Raw genomic sequence first — 17,086 nt, 5'->3', positions numbered from 1 at the left:
AACTTTAAAATATACATGTTGGTTTAGCTTAGCAACACATACAATAAAATGTCTCTTTATACTTAGCTCATTCACAGTCAAAAGATTCAAAGAAAACACAATAATATACATAATTCAGATTCTCTGTGTATAATCCATCTTTATGTGGCTTATTTTTCTTTACTCATTTAATCTATAACTGCCTGTACTCTGTCATTTTGAAGACGTTGTTTTATCTTTTAAATGATTTACTTCTTTTTATAACTATGTATACTCTTTTTCATCTCTCTCCCAAGTCTATGTACATTTTTAAAAACACACTGTCTCTTTTCGAGGTCTTTTATGTCTGAATCTGTCCTACTGCATATGTGAAATCCTTTTCTGTCCAGCAGTGCTTCTTAAAATGCTAGGTGGCATGGCTAAGACCAAGATTGTATTGCCTTTTGCTTAGCTCAGTCCAACATGACAAAGGTAGACATTCACTGCCTCTGAGACTGCCAGATGGGAGCCCTCCTCACCACCTCAACTTTGGGTAGCTCGTGCAGCACATAAACACTTTTTATTTGTGAAAAAGTAAAATCTGTCATGCAGCACACTGCATGGCCAGGAAATAGCTGTATGTATGGAGGACGGAATTCACCATGCTCGCCTGCCTGTGCACTCTTAGTAGACCTGATCACACTGCCTGCTGAGGCAGGGGACACTGAACTGCAGACATGGTCCCAGCTATTTTCCTCCCAACCCCAAGTGGACACACAAGCATCTGTATCTGAAGTGGTTGGAGGTCATCAGCCCCACACACTTGTGCATCATTTTCTAGATGGAGGCTGCTTGTTTGTTTCCTGGATGGCCAGACCTGAAATAATCACACAAAATCTCTATATATTATTACAACACTGCTTGGTATATCAGCTGAAGCTTCTTATTGGCTAGCTCTTATATCTTAAATTAACCAATTTCTATGAATCTGTGTATTACCACATGGTTGTGGCCTACCAGTAAAGTTCAATCTGGTGTCTGATGTCTGTTTCCTCAGACAGCTACAAGGCTTCTTCCCAGCTCTGCTTACTCTCTCCCTACATCTCTGCCTGTATCTTCTGCCCAGCTCTACTCTGTTAAGACATTGACTAAAAGCAGCTTCTTTTTTTTTTTTTTTTGGTTTTTCGAGACAGGGTTTCTTCTGTGGCTTTGGAGCCTGTCCTGGAACTAGCTCTATAGACCAGGCTGGTCTCGAACTCACAGAGATCCGCCTGCCTCTGCCTCCCGAGTGCTGGGATTAAAGGCGTGCACCACCATCGCCCGGCTTAAAAGCAGCTTCTTTATTAACCAATCACAATAAAACATTCACAGCACACAGAAAGGTATTACACATCATAAGATTTAAACTAAGAGGACTTCAAATGATGTATTAAAAAGTTAAGTGTCAGAAATCATAATGTTTCTTGTTATAGTTAAATGATTGCTCTCTAGTGGCCCATGTGTAAGGCATGGTCCCTGGATTGGTTCTGTTGGGCAGGGATGAAGCATCTGAGAGTTCTAATGTCACTTGAGATGTTTCCCAAAGACAATGTTAAATCCCTGGGCCATCTTTATTCTGTCTATGTCCTGGAATGAGATATGTGTGTTCATTCTAATATTCATTCCACCCACAATATGTGACCATTGGCCTAAGCCAACAAAAAAGCCCAACCTCAGACTCGAACCTCTACAGTTGAGTCTAAATGAATCTCTCTTTACATCATAAAAAATTTTAATCAGTAAAGAAGATATTCCCTCATGATATTGTCTTGTGCCTTATCTAGGATATGTGTGTGCTCAATGTATAGTTTGATGTATGAAGAAACGGGTGCCACCCCCACTTGGAAAGGTGACTATCTGACTCACCAGCTGGAGGGCTTTACTCTAGGCCATAGTCCCCAGAGGCACATCTCATGCCACACCACACCCATTGTAGACCTAGAGATCTGGAAGTAGCCTCCCCACATCCCCAACTACCCCCAAGGCATCTGCTATTACAAGGTCATAGGCCCTGCCCCCATCTTGCTCACCAGTTAGGGGGCCCTAATCTCCTGAACATAGGCCCCAGAAACACATCCTGTGCCTTACCCCAACCACCAGAGCCCAGAAGACCTGGGAGCAGCCTCCACCCACACCTCTCTACCCACAATGGCATTTGGATCCACTAGAGTCTTAGCCCTGCCAACCCCTGGAGGAGCATCAGTGCTATGCCAGTATCCACCAAAAGCATGAAACTACCTGCACAAGGAGGAAGAACACCTAAACCACAGGATATACTGGCATCAATTTGAAGAAGAGGGACCTCCTGCAGCACAGATCCCACTTTCACACACTGGAGTGTAGAGGCCCCAATCTATGTGAGCCTATTTCCACCTTGACAAAAGATCTGGGAGTTGGAACTTACCTCTATTCCTTCCAGGTTACCATCTGTTTCTACCTCAAACAAAGGTCCCACCTAGATTTAGAGCAGAGAGTTCTGCTTTCTCAAAGTTATTGTCCATAGGTGTGGCTCATATCCAGACCTTGTATTTCAAGAATAGAGAAGTAGATATTTTTCTACTTTGAAAAAAAAGTCTAGGGATCCAACTAAGTCTTTAGTTCACCTTAAGGAGATAACATTGGATTCCACTCAGGGAGTGGTTTACCTATAGAATGTTTTGGTCTAGGGTATGAGTGTGACTTGTTTTGTTCTAGCAACAGATTATTAAATATGAATGTAACCCACAACCTTCAACTGGTCTGTTCATTTCTTCGTATTGTTTTAATGCAGTTTTTAAAAATCTTACTCTTACCTCTTAGGGTTAGGGTATTTTAAGCAATTAGAAATTAAATGTGAGCTATTTTAGTATACACTGGAACTCTCTTCTGGTACTATTCTATGTTTTCTGTTTCATTGTTTTCCTATCTTCATACTCGTATATTTCTAATCCCCACTCCCCTATCATGGCAGCTGTAGTTTGTGTTGAGGCTGGTCTGCAACATATGGTGCTACTACACGGGCGCAACTGGTAAACCCAAAATGCACAGAAGTGTGGCCAGGCACACAAGGGATCACATGAGTGTCCCAGTAAGAAAAATGTACCACAGGCATAAAAGTGAGTAATGAGCACTCAGAAATAAATAGTAGAGAATAAAAAAGGAAAAACTAAGGCAAGGCAAAAAAATGGGATGGCAATGAGAAGCAGAAGGAGGAAGAACATGAGCAAAGAAGTCAGGACTGAGAGGGGTGCACCCACGCATGGAGACAGTGGGGCTGATCTATTGGGAGCTCACCAAGGCCAGCTGAACTGTGACTGAAAAAGCATGGGATAAAACTGGACTCTCTGAATATGGCGGACAATGAGGGCTGCTGAGAAGCCAAGGACAATGGCACTGGGTTATGATCCTACTTCATGTCTGGCTTTGTGTGAGCCTAGCCAGTTTGGATGCTCACCTTCCTAGACCAGGATGGAGGGGGGAGGACTTTGGACTTTCCACATGGCAGGGAACCCTGACTGCTCTTCAGACTGGAGAGGGAGGGGGAGAAGAGTGGGGGGGAGGAGGAGGGAAATGGGAGGCTGGGAGGAGGCAGAAATTTTTTTTTCAATAAAAAAAATAGAATGGGAGTAAAACTGTAAATATGTATAAATATGGGACAAAGAACTAGTATTCAATTATCTGTGCAGTTGTCTAGATTATTTTGATAGCTAGAGGAGCTGAAATGGATCAAAGACAAAGGCAGAGAATTTTTAATGTTTGTAAATATTATATTCCTGCCTCTGTATTGGTGGCATATCCACTGCCACTTTCAAGGTGCGCCAGGACTTGGAGAGGCCAAAGGGAGCCCTTGCATTTGCCCTTGCAAGTTGCAGTGCTGTAGTCTCTGAGCTACAGCCTCTGTGGATGCTTACTGGGTAGTAAGAGTAGAAGGAATGTGGTACATAGCCCAGTAATGGCCTGGTTTACTGCTGAGTCTGACCCATGCACATGTGCTGTAGCCAGATGAGTCTGTGCAGTGGAGCCAGGAAAGGCAGGAGACAAACAAGTTTAGGGGACTATACCTCCCACAGTCAGCATCCAGAGCCAGACAATGTAAATGCCTAGAGGCTAATTGACCCATGATCCAAGGAGCCTGTATGGACAAGTCTATGGCGATTAACAGAGCAGAGGACTCATGAATTCTCCTAATTTTATGATTACAAGATTTAAAATAAAAAAACAAGGATAGTTAGAAAAATTATGATTTACCTGCCTAAGCTTGTGGCAGTCTTTGAGACGCTAAAATGGCGGGCAGCTGGGCACAGGAACTAAGTTTATCAGCTGATCACATCTATGGCAGAACTGCTAAACAGAGCCTGTGCCATTCCCAGGCACAGCAGGCAATGAGGGACTGGCCTTCAGGGTTCTATCTGCCCAGCAGGACACTACTAAGAAGACACAGCATGGCTTCGACCCACTGTATGTCCCAGCTTCAGTTGTAAGCCAAGATTCTGGTTTCTAGCCTGACAGCCAAGCTGAAAAAATATAAATAATAAATAAATAAATAAATAAATAAATAAATAAAAACAATAAAAAAGTAGTCTCAATGAACTATAGCTCCAGGCCCAGACATTTGTCTGGTGTCTGTGAAAATGTAAATGAGCAAGTTACCTCTATCAACTAAACAGACTTGCAGCTTGGATTAAAAGAAAGCTTACAAACTTTTAATAAAAACATCCAATGGTAGAGATCTTATTTAAATATTCTATAGGAGATCTTGAGCCACCAGCTATAATTTTTAAATGATGCAATGATCTCAGTTTGAAGGCATAAGTCACAAACAATCCCATACCAGTTTGGAATTATGATTAATAGAATGGTTATTTATTTAAGGGGGAAAAACTTACAGATCACCATCCCAGACAACAGCCCTCTGCGCAATCAGGAAAGGAGCCTAGTCGCCAGAAGTGGAGCCGGACATCAGAGAGCGAGCACAGGGCAGTTGCTGCTTTTTTAAAGAGAGAGAGACCATGCCCCAGTGGGCTGGTATCTCAGCGGCTATAGGCTGAAGGAGCAGAAGAAGCTCCCACAACACCTCTCACTTTTGTTTAAGTAAGAGAGTTCTAAACCTACTACAAAATTATATACAATAAGTACAAATATCCTATTCTAACTAGCTTAGGTCTTGTATAATAAATAACTTGGCCAAGTCATGAGAGGAAAGTAATTACATTTATATAGTCTTCAACTCCATCAAAGATCTGAGAAAGAAAATAATGTTACCTGAGTAATTAGGAAGTGCAATCAAACAACTTCCAAAACATGCAACAAATCACAGAGACAACTGGCTACCTGGGCAATCACCCAAAGTCTCATTTGCAGTGTTGAAGCAACCAACTTTGGCTAAGGCCTAACATAACTGACATACCATTTTCAAAGGCAAGAAACTTTTCAAAACTATCTTACCCTGTCTTGGCAGGATATGACAGTCATGTTTTATCCATTGATGCAAGCTCTGTATCTCTGTCAGTGGTTGAGGTATGGGCATTTCTTTGCCCATAGGCCAGTTCTGCCAAGAAGAAAAGCTCCAGGTGGAGTGTCTTTGGTGCTCAACTTTCTCTCGGTAATAGATTGGTGTTGCCAGGAGCAATTGTGTCTCACTACCATGAAACTTCGAGTTAGAGTAAAGCCCATTTTCTACAGCTCTTTGAAGAGATTGAAGATTATCTATCTATACTGAATATAATCTCTATGTATCTAAAGAACCTGATTAGTCTAATTATAAATGACAAACTTAGATGACTATTGACCTATATAATTATCAATACCTATCTAACTTAAAGACTAAGAAAATAAACAACTGTGCAATAAATGAGTACAAAATGACCTCTAAATATAAATAATGTACAAATATGCATTGAAAATGGTAAATATATATCAATACATAAACAATACATAAGTATCTTAGTCAGAGATAGAAATGTACACTGCAATATAGTAAATGTACATATATCAATACAATATATATCAATACATAAAATGTTTTAAGCAGAGGTAGAAGCATGCATGCATACAATAGTCAATATAATTTAACTTTGTATCAATATACAAGAATTGATACCAATATAATTGTCTAAAAACAATAACTCACAAGTACCAATCTATTATCCCATCATCCAATTATCCCACTATTTTTTTTAAAAAAAAAGATCCCTGAGCTTATAAAATTTCTCCCCCAACTCTCAACCATATACTAATTATAATCAACCCTAAATGATTTCCCTAAACCCAAGGACAAACTCTAGTGGGAGAGGGGGCATCGTCCTCTAGAATTACTTCCAGCTCTCATGGGGGTGACGTTCTTTCTGGGGGATCCTGTGAAAGTAAAATGATGGGTAAATTTGAAGATCAATGTCTTTTAAAATTACTAAAGGTCTCTGGGTATTTCGTGGATGTCTGGCCAGAATGTTGTAAAAGATGTGCACCATTTCAACTAACCAAGTTGGAACCATCTTGTTCAGCTGGTACTCAAAACAGGTCTTGTATTAGCACTATCAGTATCATGACGTTATATCAACCAGGTGGAGTTGTTGTTATGGGGCCCCATCTTCTTCCTGGAAACTTCAAATGTCACTGCAGGAAAACTCATTGTTCATTGTGGAAAACTTAAACATTAATTATATAGACATATACAGACATACATATATGCAATGAAAGGCATGATAGATATATTTAATGAAAGGTACAATAGATATGAAGAAAAGCAAAGATGTTTTCTAAACTCATATTTCTTTCTGTCCCATATCATGGCTCTTGACATGAGACAGAAACTTCAGAAACTCTGGGTTTTTCTCTTATCAACAGGCTTGGAATTAGAGAGGAACTGAGCCAGAGTCCAACTCCAATACCAGCTCTATAAATTTAGAAATATAATATAGTATATCCTAGAGTTTTGTACTTACAGAACCTGTTCAGTTTTCTTGAAAGTCCCTATTGAGTACTTATTTTTCCATCTGTCAGTATTTAAACATTCAGGGTCCCTTGAATTTTTCAAAGATGAGTGTTTTCCTTTGAAGATAAAAAAAGAACCCTGTCTCCATTCTAAATGTTTTTCTTACCACCTGTATGATCATCATCATTGTGGATGAGCTGTCATTTTCCTTTCCAAGAGGTTTCTCCTCTTCAAATCAAACCTTTATTAATTTTGATGGTATCCACAATTTTTCTTCTCCTGTTGAAACAAGAATAACACCCTTTCCCCAACATAGCATATCTCCTGGATTCCATTGAGATGTCAGCACATCTTTGAAATAAACTGGTTGATTTAGTTCAGCAGACTTTTCCATTATCCAATGTCTTTCTGCCGCTGTTGTTCCTTTCTCATTAGCGTTAAGAAAATTCAAGGTTAATAAAGCATTATGCAATCTATTGCTGTGGGTATTTTCCATCACTTTCTGTTTGTTCAGCATATCCTTTATAGTACAATTTGATCTTTCTATAACTGCCTGACCTGTAGGATTATTTGGTATACCTGTAATATATTTTATATATATTTTTTTGTGTGTTCGTTTTTTTTGAGACAGGGTTTCTGTAACTTTGGAGCCTGTCCTGGAACTAGCTCTTGTAGACCAGGCTACCCTCGAACTCACAAAGATCTGCCTGTCTCTGCCTCCCGAACGCTGGGATTAAAGGTGTGCGCCAGCACTGCCCAGCAATGTTTTATATTATAATAAGCAAAAAAGTATTTCATTTTCTTAGATACATATGCTGAACCATTGTCTGTCTTTATTTGTGCAGGTATACCCATAATGGCAGTTTCTTCCAATAAATGTGTGATTACCTAATCAGCCTTTTCTGAGCTCAGAGCAGTTGCCCATTGAAAACCTGAATACATGTCTATGGTGTGGTGTACATATTTTAATTTACCAAATTCCATAAAGTGGGACACATCCATCTGCCAGATTTCATTCCTTTTAGTACCCTTTTGATTACTCTCTGCAGGCAACGGTGTTTGATTATAGAAAGAACAAGTAGGAAATCTCTTTATAATGTCCTTAGCGAGTTGCCATGTAATGGAAAACTCTTTCTTTAAGCATTTACTATTGACGTGATGTTTTTATGAAATTCTGAGGTCTACAACACTCTTCCAATCAATAATTGATCAACTTCAGCATTATCTTGTGCTAGAGGACCAGGCAGACCCTTATGGGACTGGATGTGTGTTATGTACATTGGACAAAGCCTATTCCTAATTATGTCTTGTACCTGGATAAACAATGAAGTCAACTCTGTGTCATCTGGTATAAATTTAGTGGCTTCAATATGCAAGATAACTCTTTCTGCATATTGTGAATCTGTAACCATATTAAGAGCTTCTATAAAATCCCTTAGCACCATAAGAATGGCATATAATTCTGTCTTCTGGACAGAATTATAAGGGCTTTGTTCCACCTTACTCAATTCTTCTGATTTATAACCTGCTTTTTTTGATTTATTTGCAGCAGTATAAAACGTATGGGCTCTAGTTATTGGAGCATCACGTACAATTCTAGGAAGAATCCAAGAAGTTCTTTTATGAGGTTAAATCTATCACTTTTGGGATAGTTGCTATTAATTTCTCCCAAAATTAGTGCAGACTCTTTGCAATGGTTCATTGTCTTTCCATAAGTTCTTTTTTCATTAGAAAAAGGCACTATAATTTCTGCTGGGTCTATACCTACTAGTTGACAAAGTTTCAGTTTACCTTTTATAATTAATTCAGAGACTTTTTCCACATAAGTTTTTAATTTTTTACTTGGTTTATGAGGTATAAATATCTACTCTAAAATAATATCTTCCCTCTTCATTAAAATCCCTGTAGGAGATATTCTAGAAGGCAATATGACTAGGATGCAGCTAAGATTTGGGTTCACCCTATTCACATGTCCCTCCTGTAATTTTTCCTCAATCATTATCAGTTCCTTTTCTGCTTCAGCTGTCAATTTTCTGGGACTATTCAAATCTATTTTACCATCTAAGGTTTTGTTTAAATGAACAATTAGATCAGGTGTTATCCCAACAGCTGGTCATAGACTGGAAATGTCTCTTAACAATCTTTGGAAGTCATTAAGAGTCTATATCCTGTCTCTCCTAATTTGTGCCTTTTGCATACTAATATTCTGTAAGCTTATTCTATATCCTAGGTAATTAATAGAATTTCCTCTTTGAATCTTTTCAGGAGCACTTTGTAATCCCCATTTAGGCAAGACTTTCATTACTTTTTCAAACATCCTTTCTAAGGTGTCTTTATTTGAATTAGATAACAAAATGTCATCCATGTAATGATAAATTATGGACTTGGGATATTGCTTATGAATTATTTCCAATGGATTACTTACAAAATATTTGCACAATATGGGACTATTGAGCATCCCCTGTGGGAAGACAGTCCATTGATATCTCCTAGTAGACTGAAAATTATTATAAGTAGTCACTGTGTAGGCAAATTTTTCTCTATTCTTTTCTTGTAAAGGTATAGTGAAAAATCAATCTTTCAAATCAATAACTATAAGAGGCCATCCTTTAGGTATTTGAGATTGTGGCAGACCCATAGGTTGAATTACCTTGTTGACAGCTCTTAGATCTGTCACTATTCTCCATTTACCAGATTTCTTTTTTACAACAAACACAGGAGAATTCCAAGGGCTGATTGATTCTTCAATACGGTGAGCATCTAGTTGCTCTTGTACCAGCTGTTCCAAAGCCTGTAATTTATCTCCAGCTAGTGGTCATTGCTTGATCCATATTGTCTTCTCAGTTAACCATTTTAAATTTATAGTTGTTGGTACCCCTAAAGATTTGCTATTTGCTGTATGTTCTTGTACAGCCTGAATGGCTGGTGACCTTTTTCCATAATAACTCATTATAATCTTCCCAGAATTATGAGTTCCTGGAACTACAGGAATGTTAATCTGGGTATTTTATTGCTGTAGCAAGTCACAGCCCCATAAATTTATTGCAATATTGGCTATATATGGCCTTAGTCTTCCTATTTGCCCTCCAGGCCCTATGCATTCAACCCATCTTGTGCTTTGTTTTACACGAGATAAGGTTCCAAATCCCAGGAACTGAACATCTACCTCTTGAAGAGGCCAATTCAGATACCAAGATTCTGTAGTGATGATACTTACATCCACACCTGTGTCTAATAAGCCTTCAATAAAAATGCCATTTATACAGACTCTTAGCTTTGGTCTTTGATTGTTACTAGAAGTCTGCCAAAATATCCATTTACTCTGTCCTACTGGATTATTTGACTCATCCTCCACATGTAATTCATCATTTAGACCAGTATTACTTTTTACAGCAGACATTGGAGTTTTTAATTTTCTTGGTGAGATACGTTCTCCACTGTAACTGGGAATGACTGGGCCACTTTTAGCTTGGGGGCCTGTGAGAGGCCCCTCAAGGGGTTTCCCAATGGTATCAGGTTTCCTTGTCTTTCTGTTGCTGACCTGCATTTGTAGGACCAATGTCGGCATTTACTGCATCTCCTACATACATGTAGCTGAAGGCTGAGGTCTCCTATTTTTGACATTCCCAGAGGAGATATTATTCCTAGAAATCCTTTGCCTGCAATCCCTTTTCAGATGTCCTAATTTGCCACAATTAAAACACCTGGCAGTTTGATGTCTCCTCATAGCTTTGGAAATCTCTTCTCCTACCCAAGATTCATCATTACAGCCAAATGTCTCAACATTCATTGTATGCTGAATCCATTCATTTATAGGTGCTGATCTAGACCTTAAAGGCCCAATTATCTTTTTGCATTCTATCTTTGCATTTTCAAAAACCAGAGATTCAAGAAGTATTTGCCTAGCTTCTGGGTCTGTTACCCCTATGTCCAGAGCCTTAATTAACCTTTCCAAAAAAGTCAGTAAAGGGTTCTCTCTGTCACTGCCTAATCCTGGCATATGTTTCAACCCTTTTGCCTGGATCTTGTTTTTGTATTCCAAGCATTTAAGGCTGCTTTGTGACATAGAGACAATACTTCTTTGTTGTAAATAGCTTGGACCTGTGGATCAGCATATGCTCCTACACCAAGAATTTGATCTTGGGAAACTTCCTCACCTTTTACTCTTCCTTGCTGCCCTATATGTCTGGATTCTTCTCTGAATTAATTTCCAAACATCAAGGAAGGTCCATCATCTAAAACTGCAGACACTAACTGAGAGAAATCATGGGACGTAGTTCTGAAATTAGAAGCCAAAGTCCTTATCATTTCCTTAGCGAATGCAGAGTGCAAGCCATAATTAACAACAGCTTGCTTAATTTCTTTTAGATCATTCATTCCTATTGGCATCAATCTAGCTTCTTTGACTCCCTTTGAGCCTTTAGAAGTTGATGCCTTGTCAGAATAAATTACAGGGTATGTCACTAAAACCCTGGGTAAGCCAGTTCTAATAGCTGGTGGTGGCATTGTATCCTGTCCTTGTCCTTTTTTCTCTGTTCACCAGCTTCAATAATTTCTTCAATCATTTCAAATCTTTTTATCATTGTCTCTCTTAAATCCTGAATCTCCTGACCTGCATGTGTTTCTAGTGATTTCACTAAGGTATCAATTTTTTGGTCCCCATTCTGCACCTGTGATTCCAAGGCTTTAATTTTTTCCTTCAAAGATAACATGTCCTTCTTAAACTTTTCTTGTATCATGTTGATTCCCATCTTGGAGGTACATTCTGTCTGTTACCTTATCAAAACTTTGTGATAACATCTGAATATCAAATTCAACAGCCTGAACCCTTTCAGGTAACTTCCTAGTACCCTTGGATATGGAGTCAAGTTTGTCTATCATAGCATCCACTTGTTCAGATAACCTCTGGTTTTCAATAATTTAAATCCTTTCAACTAGTTGTTCATCATTAGTCTGTAAAGATTGTATCATTCTTAGGAGCGCCATATTCTTCCTTCATGATAGAATATGGAAAAGAAAACTGAAACATGGTAACCAGTAAATTAAGGTATCACCATATTCATATAAACCTTGCATGATATAATCTATTGTATTAGTAAAGAAAGCAGTAAAATTTGTGTTGGAAATGAAAACTGTTGTATTATCCAGCAGGTGGCACTGTTGCCAAGTCGTGACTAGACAACTGCAAAGGTGATGAAAATGGGGTCCTGTTTCAGTATTTGTTCAAAACTGGGAAATATGAGTTGCTCAACAAAGTAAATGGAATTAAATCAATTCCATACATGGATCAAAAACTCAGAGTCAAAAACCTAGGAGTAGAAAAGAGCAACCCGGAAGCCACGTATGCCTCAATGTGACAGAGTTGCCCCAAGGGGTTGCAGCTTATGGCAACCGCTTGTGCTCTGAATTGTGCCATTTAAGCACTGCACTTGCAAGGGAGATTTAAAACCAACTCAGAAAAGAACAAACCAAGTGAGCAGAGACTGTCCGGTCCTGTGGAGTTTAAATCCATGTGAGGAGGCAAGCGATAGGGTGTGTGGGGACTTGATGCCAATCTAAGGCATGTAAAGAGAAAATATAAAGAATTGCAGCAAGAAAAGCCACTGCGTGGTGGTTCATATTGAACTGCTGACTCCATGCACAGGTCACAGGCTGTGGCTGAGGGAGGGCTCGTGCCAAGTGGAGCTGGTGGCAGGCAGTCAAGTGGGGGGAAGGAGGGGTCCAAAACCAAACGTTTGGGCACCAGATGAAGGTATAAATCACAAACAATCCCACACCAGTTTGGAATTATAATTAATAGAATGGTTATATATTTAAAGGGAAAAAAACTTACAGATCACCATCCCAGACAACAGCCCTCTGCGCAATTAGGAAAGGAGTCTAGTGGCTGGAAGTAGCGCTGGAAGTCAGAGAGCAAGGGGAGGGCAGTTGCTGCTTTTTTTAAAGAGAGTGAGACCATGCCTCAGTGGGCTGGTATCTCAGCAGCTATTGGATGAAGGAGTGGAAGGAATTCCTGCAACACCAGTTCTACTAGACAACTTCCAGAAGCTACCAGACAGGTATTCATGCAGGTTCAGTATGCTATTCAAAACAAGCAAGTACATTATATTAATTACATTCAGCCTTGACATGCATGCATATTATCTATAAAACTTACTTCTACAGCAGTATTATGGCAAAATAGTCTCCTTTTATGGATACAGATACAAAATAAGTTATTAAGCCTTATATTGAAGCAGTAGCTTTCTTAGCACAGAAGAGTAGGATGGAATCTAGGAGATATTTTGGCAGAGACCTGGCTGTAATCAATGTTCCTCATACTAAGCAACAGATTGATTGGTTGTTTCAAAAAAAATAGTGATTCTTGGGCAATCGTGTTTGTTCAATTTGAAGGTCAGATTAATAATCTTTAACCAGCTGATCTGTAACTGCAACTATATTCCTTTAGTTTTCTAAACTTGTAGCAAACTCAAGATGCTATGTTAATTTTTACAGATTGTTCTTCCAATAAAAGAGTTGCATATGTTGTTAATGGGCTAAGTTTAAGAAAACAATTTAGATTAACAAGAGTAACTACTCAGCAAATTGTTAGAAATGTTATATTTAGTTAGCATTTAGTTGTACCTCTTCTGGGAGCAAATCCTCGAGGACTACTTCCTAATCATTTATGGCAAATGGATGTTGCTCATATTGCAGGGTTTGACAAATTAAGATATGTTCATGTGACAATTAATACATATTTATGATTCTTGAAGGCCACTGCACAAATTTGAGAAGCCACAAAGCATGCATTGGCTCATTGCTTAATAATGCTTCCCAGATATGGGGACCACAAATTCATAGAGATGGATAATGGGTCTGCATATATTAGTAAAGCATTTCATCAATTTTGTTCCCAATGGAATATCAAACATAAGGCAGGAATTCTTTATAATTCTCAAGGAAAAAGAATTTTGGAGCATGCCCATGACTCCTTAAAAATACAACCTAAAATAATGAAATCAGGAGAAGTAAAATTTGCCACATAATGCCTTAAGACATGCACCTTTTATGGATGCTCATAAGCAATCTGCTATTGACAGATTTTGGTGTGATGGCACCATGGTGACCTTTGCTAAAGCAAGGTGAAGAAACTCTTACACTAGATTATGGAAAGGACCCTGTTCTAATATGGGGTCAAAGCCAAGTCTGTGTTTTTTCACAGGATGAGGATCAAGTGAGATGGCTTCCAGAATGTCTGGTTTGATGCATCCAGCAGATTGTGCCAACTCTGATGACATTGTAGCTGCTAATGTTCCCACAGAAGAGTCAAAATGAGACTCTATATTCTTAACTTCCTCATACCACCATGCTGCAGGCTGAGGAAGGGGGTAACTGAACCAATGATCCTGACATATAACATGCTATATGCTGAGAAGAGAAAGAAGATCATGGTGATGGTGAGTCCCAGCCTCTTTATAGACCTGCTGAACAAACTACCAGACCTATTAAGTCTTGTTTACTTTGGAATGAGACCAGAAGCATATTCTGAACGTTGACTGTTTTATACTTTATATATAGATTTCAGGATAAAATCTGAGTTTAACCTGCTGTTGAAATGTCGAAAGAACTTAAAAACTGCTATCTCAACTTTCCTATCAGGGAAAAAAAGACTCATTACCAAGAGTAACTGAAGTCCCTGTTCAGATATGAGGAGGGTAGCCTAAGGGATTTTGCTACTACTCAGAGACTGAAACAATTGCTTAAAAGCTCCATTTTAATTTGACTCTCACCCATCATAGAAACCTTTTCCTGTCTTTTTGTTAGAATGGATTTAAGAGAATTTTGATTTAACAAATTGTGTTATGGTATTGACTGTTAATGCTTTAGTTAACTATAAGATGTTAATGGTTAGAAAAAGATTAGAACTTATCTAAGAAAAGTTAGACATTACCAATGAATTCTTGAATTTTATATGTTTAATAAAATAAATCTAGGTTTTGATAAGCTGAGTACTGTTAAGAAACACTCTATATCAATTCAAAAGGGGCATTCACAATCCTGATGATCCTCCACTCCTTTAATTAGGGGATACTATAGTCATAGAAGTATGTATAACACAAAGTATTGTCTCCTTGCTTATCATTAGCTAATTGCTGATGAACTCTCTTGACAGAAACTTGCCTCAGAGACCCAGAGCCGAGAGGTACTTTCTCCCTTACTCCTTTAATGACAGAGGTCAGTAGTAAGAGACAGATTTGATTTTTTCACACCCTCCGGGCAACTAAGATATGGGCATGAATAGTTGGAATGTCTGAGAAATGGGAAACCTAAGGCAGATGTGATCTGTTTTATTAGTTTCATGTCTTCCTACTCTTTACTTATATTTCTAATCCCCATGCTCCTACTCTTGCAAGTGGTATTTTTGTCAAGGTTAGACCTCAACACTGGAGGGAGAGATGGGCAGAAAGAAGTGTAAGAAAACATTCAGCAGCATAAAGAGCAGTATAGCACCACCACAAACTAGTTATTCTACACTAGCAAGACCTGAACATCACAATGCAGATAAAAAAGAAGAAAATGACCTTAAAAATAACTTAATGAAGAATATAGAGGCCTTTAAAGAGGAAATTAATAATTTCCTTAAAGAAGTATATAACAGCATAAATGAATGCAGACAGATTGTAAATATTTATATATATATATATATATATATATATATATATATATATATATAGCTTTAATGTAGATATAGACTTACAGAACCACCATTCCCACGGAGACCAGGAAAGCAGAAGCGATGGCAGGGAGCATGCTCACCAAATTTATAGGCAGACATTAGCCCGAGGCGAACACTCCCCCCAAGGGTAGGGACTTATCCCTACATCTCCCCTTTTTGTCTAAATAAGACAGAACCAAACCAAATACAACTATATACAATAACAACAAATAATAAATATAACAAACAATATTGAGAACAAAATCTTTGCTAAACATTCTATCTCAATGAGTCCAAATAATGTAGAGAGTAACTACAATTATATAATCTTCAACTCCGTCAAAGATCTGAGAAGGGAATAAACACTACTCAACAAACAAGATATATCCAAAATGTTCAACAATTGACAGAGACATCTGACTACCTGGGCGATCACCCAAAGTCTCGTTTGCAATGTTGAGTCAACCAATTTTGGCTAAGGCCTAACATAACTGACATACCATTATTAAAGGCAAGGAACTTTTCAAAACTATCTTACCCTGTCTTGGCAGGATATGACAGTCCTGTTTTATCCATTGATGCAAGCTCTGTATCTCTGTCAGTGGTTGAGGTATGGGCATTTCTTTGCCCAAAGGCCAGTCCTGCCAAATAGAAAGGCTCCAGGTGGAGTGTCTTTGGTGCTCAACATTCTCTTGGGAATAGAGCGGTGTTGCCAGGAGCAATTGTGTCTCACCATCACGAAACTCTGAGTTAGATTAAAGGCCATTTTCTACAGCTCTTTGAAGAGGTCGAAGATTATCTATCTATACTGAGTATAATCTCTATTTATCTAAAAAACCTGATTAGTCTAATTATAAATGACAAACTTAGATGACTATTTATCTATATAATTCTCAATAACTCTCTAACTTAAAGACTAAGACAATAAACAACTGTGAAACAAATGAGGATAATGACCTCCAAATATAAACACTGTACAAATATACATTGCTATATGGTAAATATATATCAATACATAAACATTATATAAGTTTCTTAATCAGAGGTAGAAATGTACACTGCAATATGGTAATATATACTATATATATATTAATACAATATATGTCAATACATAAAAATGTTTTAAACAGAGGTAGAAACATGCATGCATACAATAGTCAATATAATTTAACTTTGTATCAATATACAAGAATCGATACCAATATATTTGTCTAAAAGCAGTAACTCACAATTATAAATCTATTATCCCATCATTCCCTCTTTTTTTTTTTTCAAAATTATCCCTGAGTTTATAAAATTCCCCCCCAACCTCCCAACCCCTAAATGATGTCCCTAAACCCAGGGGTAAACTTTACTGGGAGAGAGGATGTAGTCCTCTAGAATTACTTCCAGCTGTCATGGGGGCGACGTTCTTTCTGGGGGATCCTGTGAAAGTAAAATGATGGTTAAATTTCAAGATCAATGTCTTTTAAAATTGCAAA

The sequence above is a fragment of the Microtus oregoni genome, unplaced genomic scaffold, assembly GCF_018167655.1.
Source record: "Microtus oregoni isolate MIOR12 unplaced genomic scaffold, Mior012 000003F_ref0000135, whole genome shotgun sequence".
Lineage (NCBI taxonomy): Eukaryota > Metazoa > Chordata > Mammalia > Rodentia > Cricetidae > Microtus > Microtus oregoni.
Note: the sequence above shows the minus strand (reverse complement) of the source record.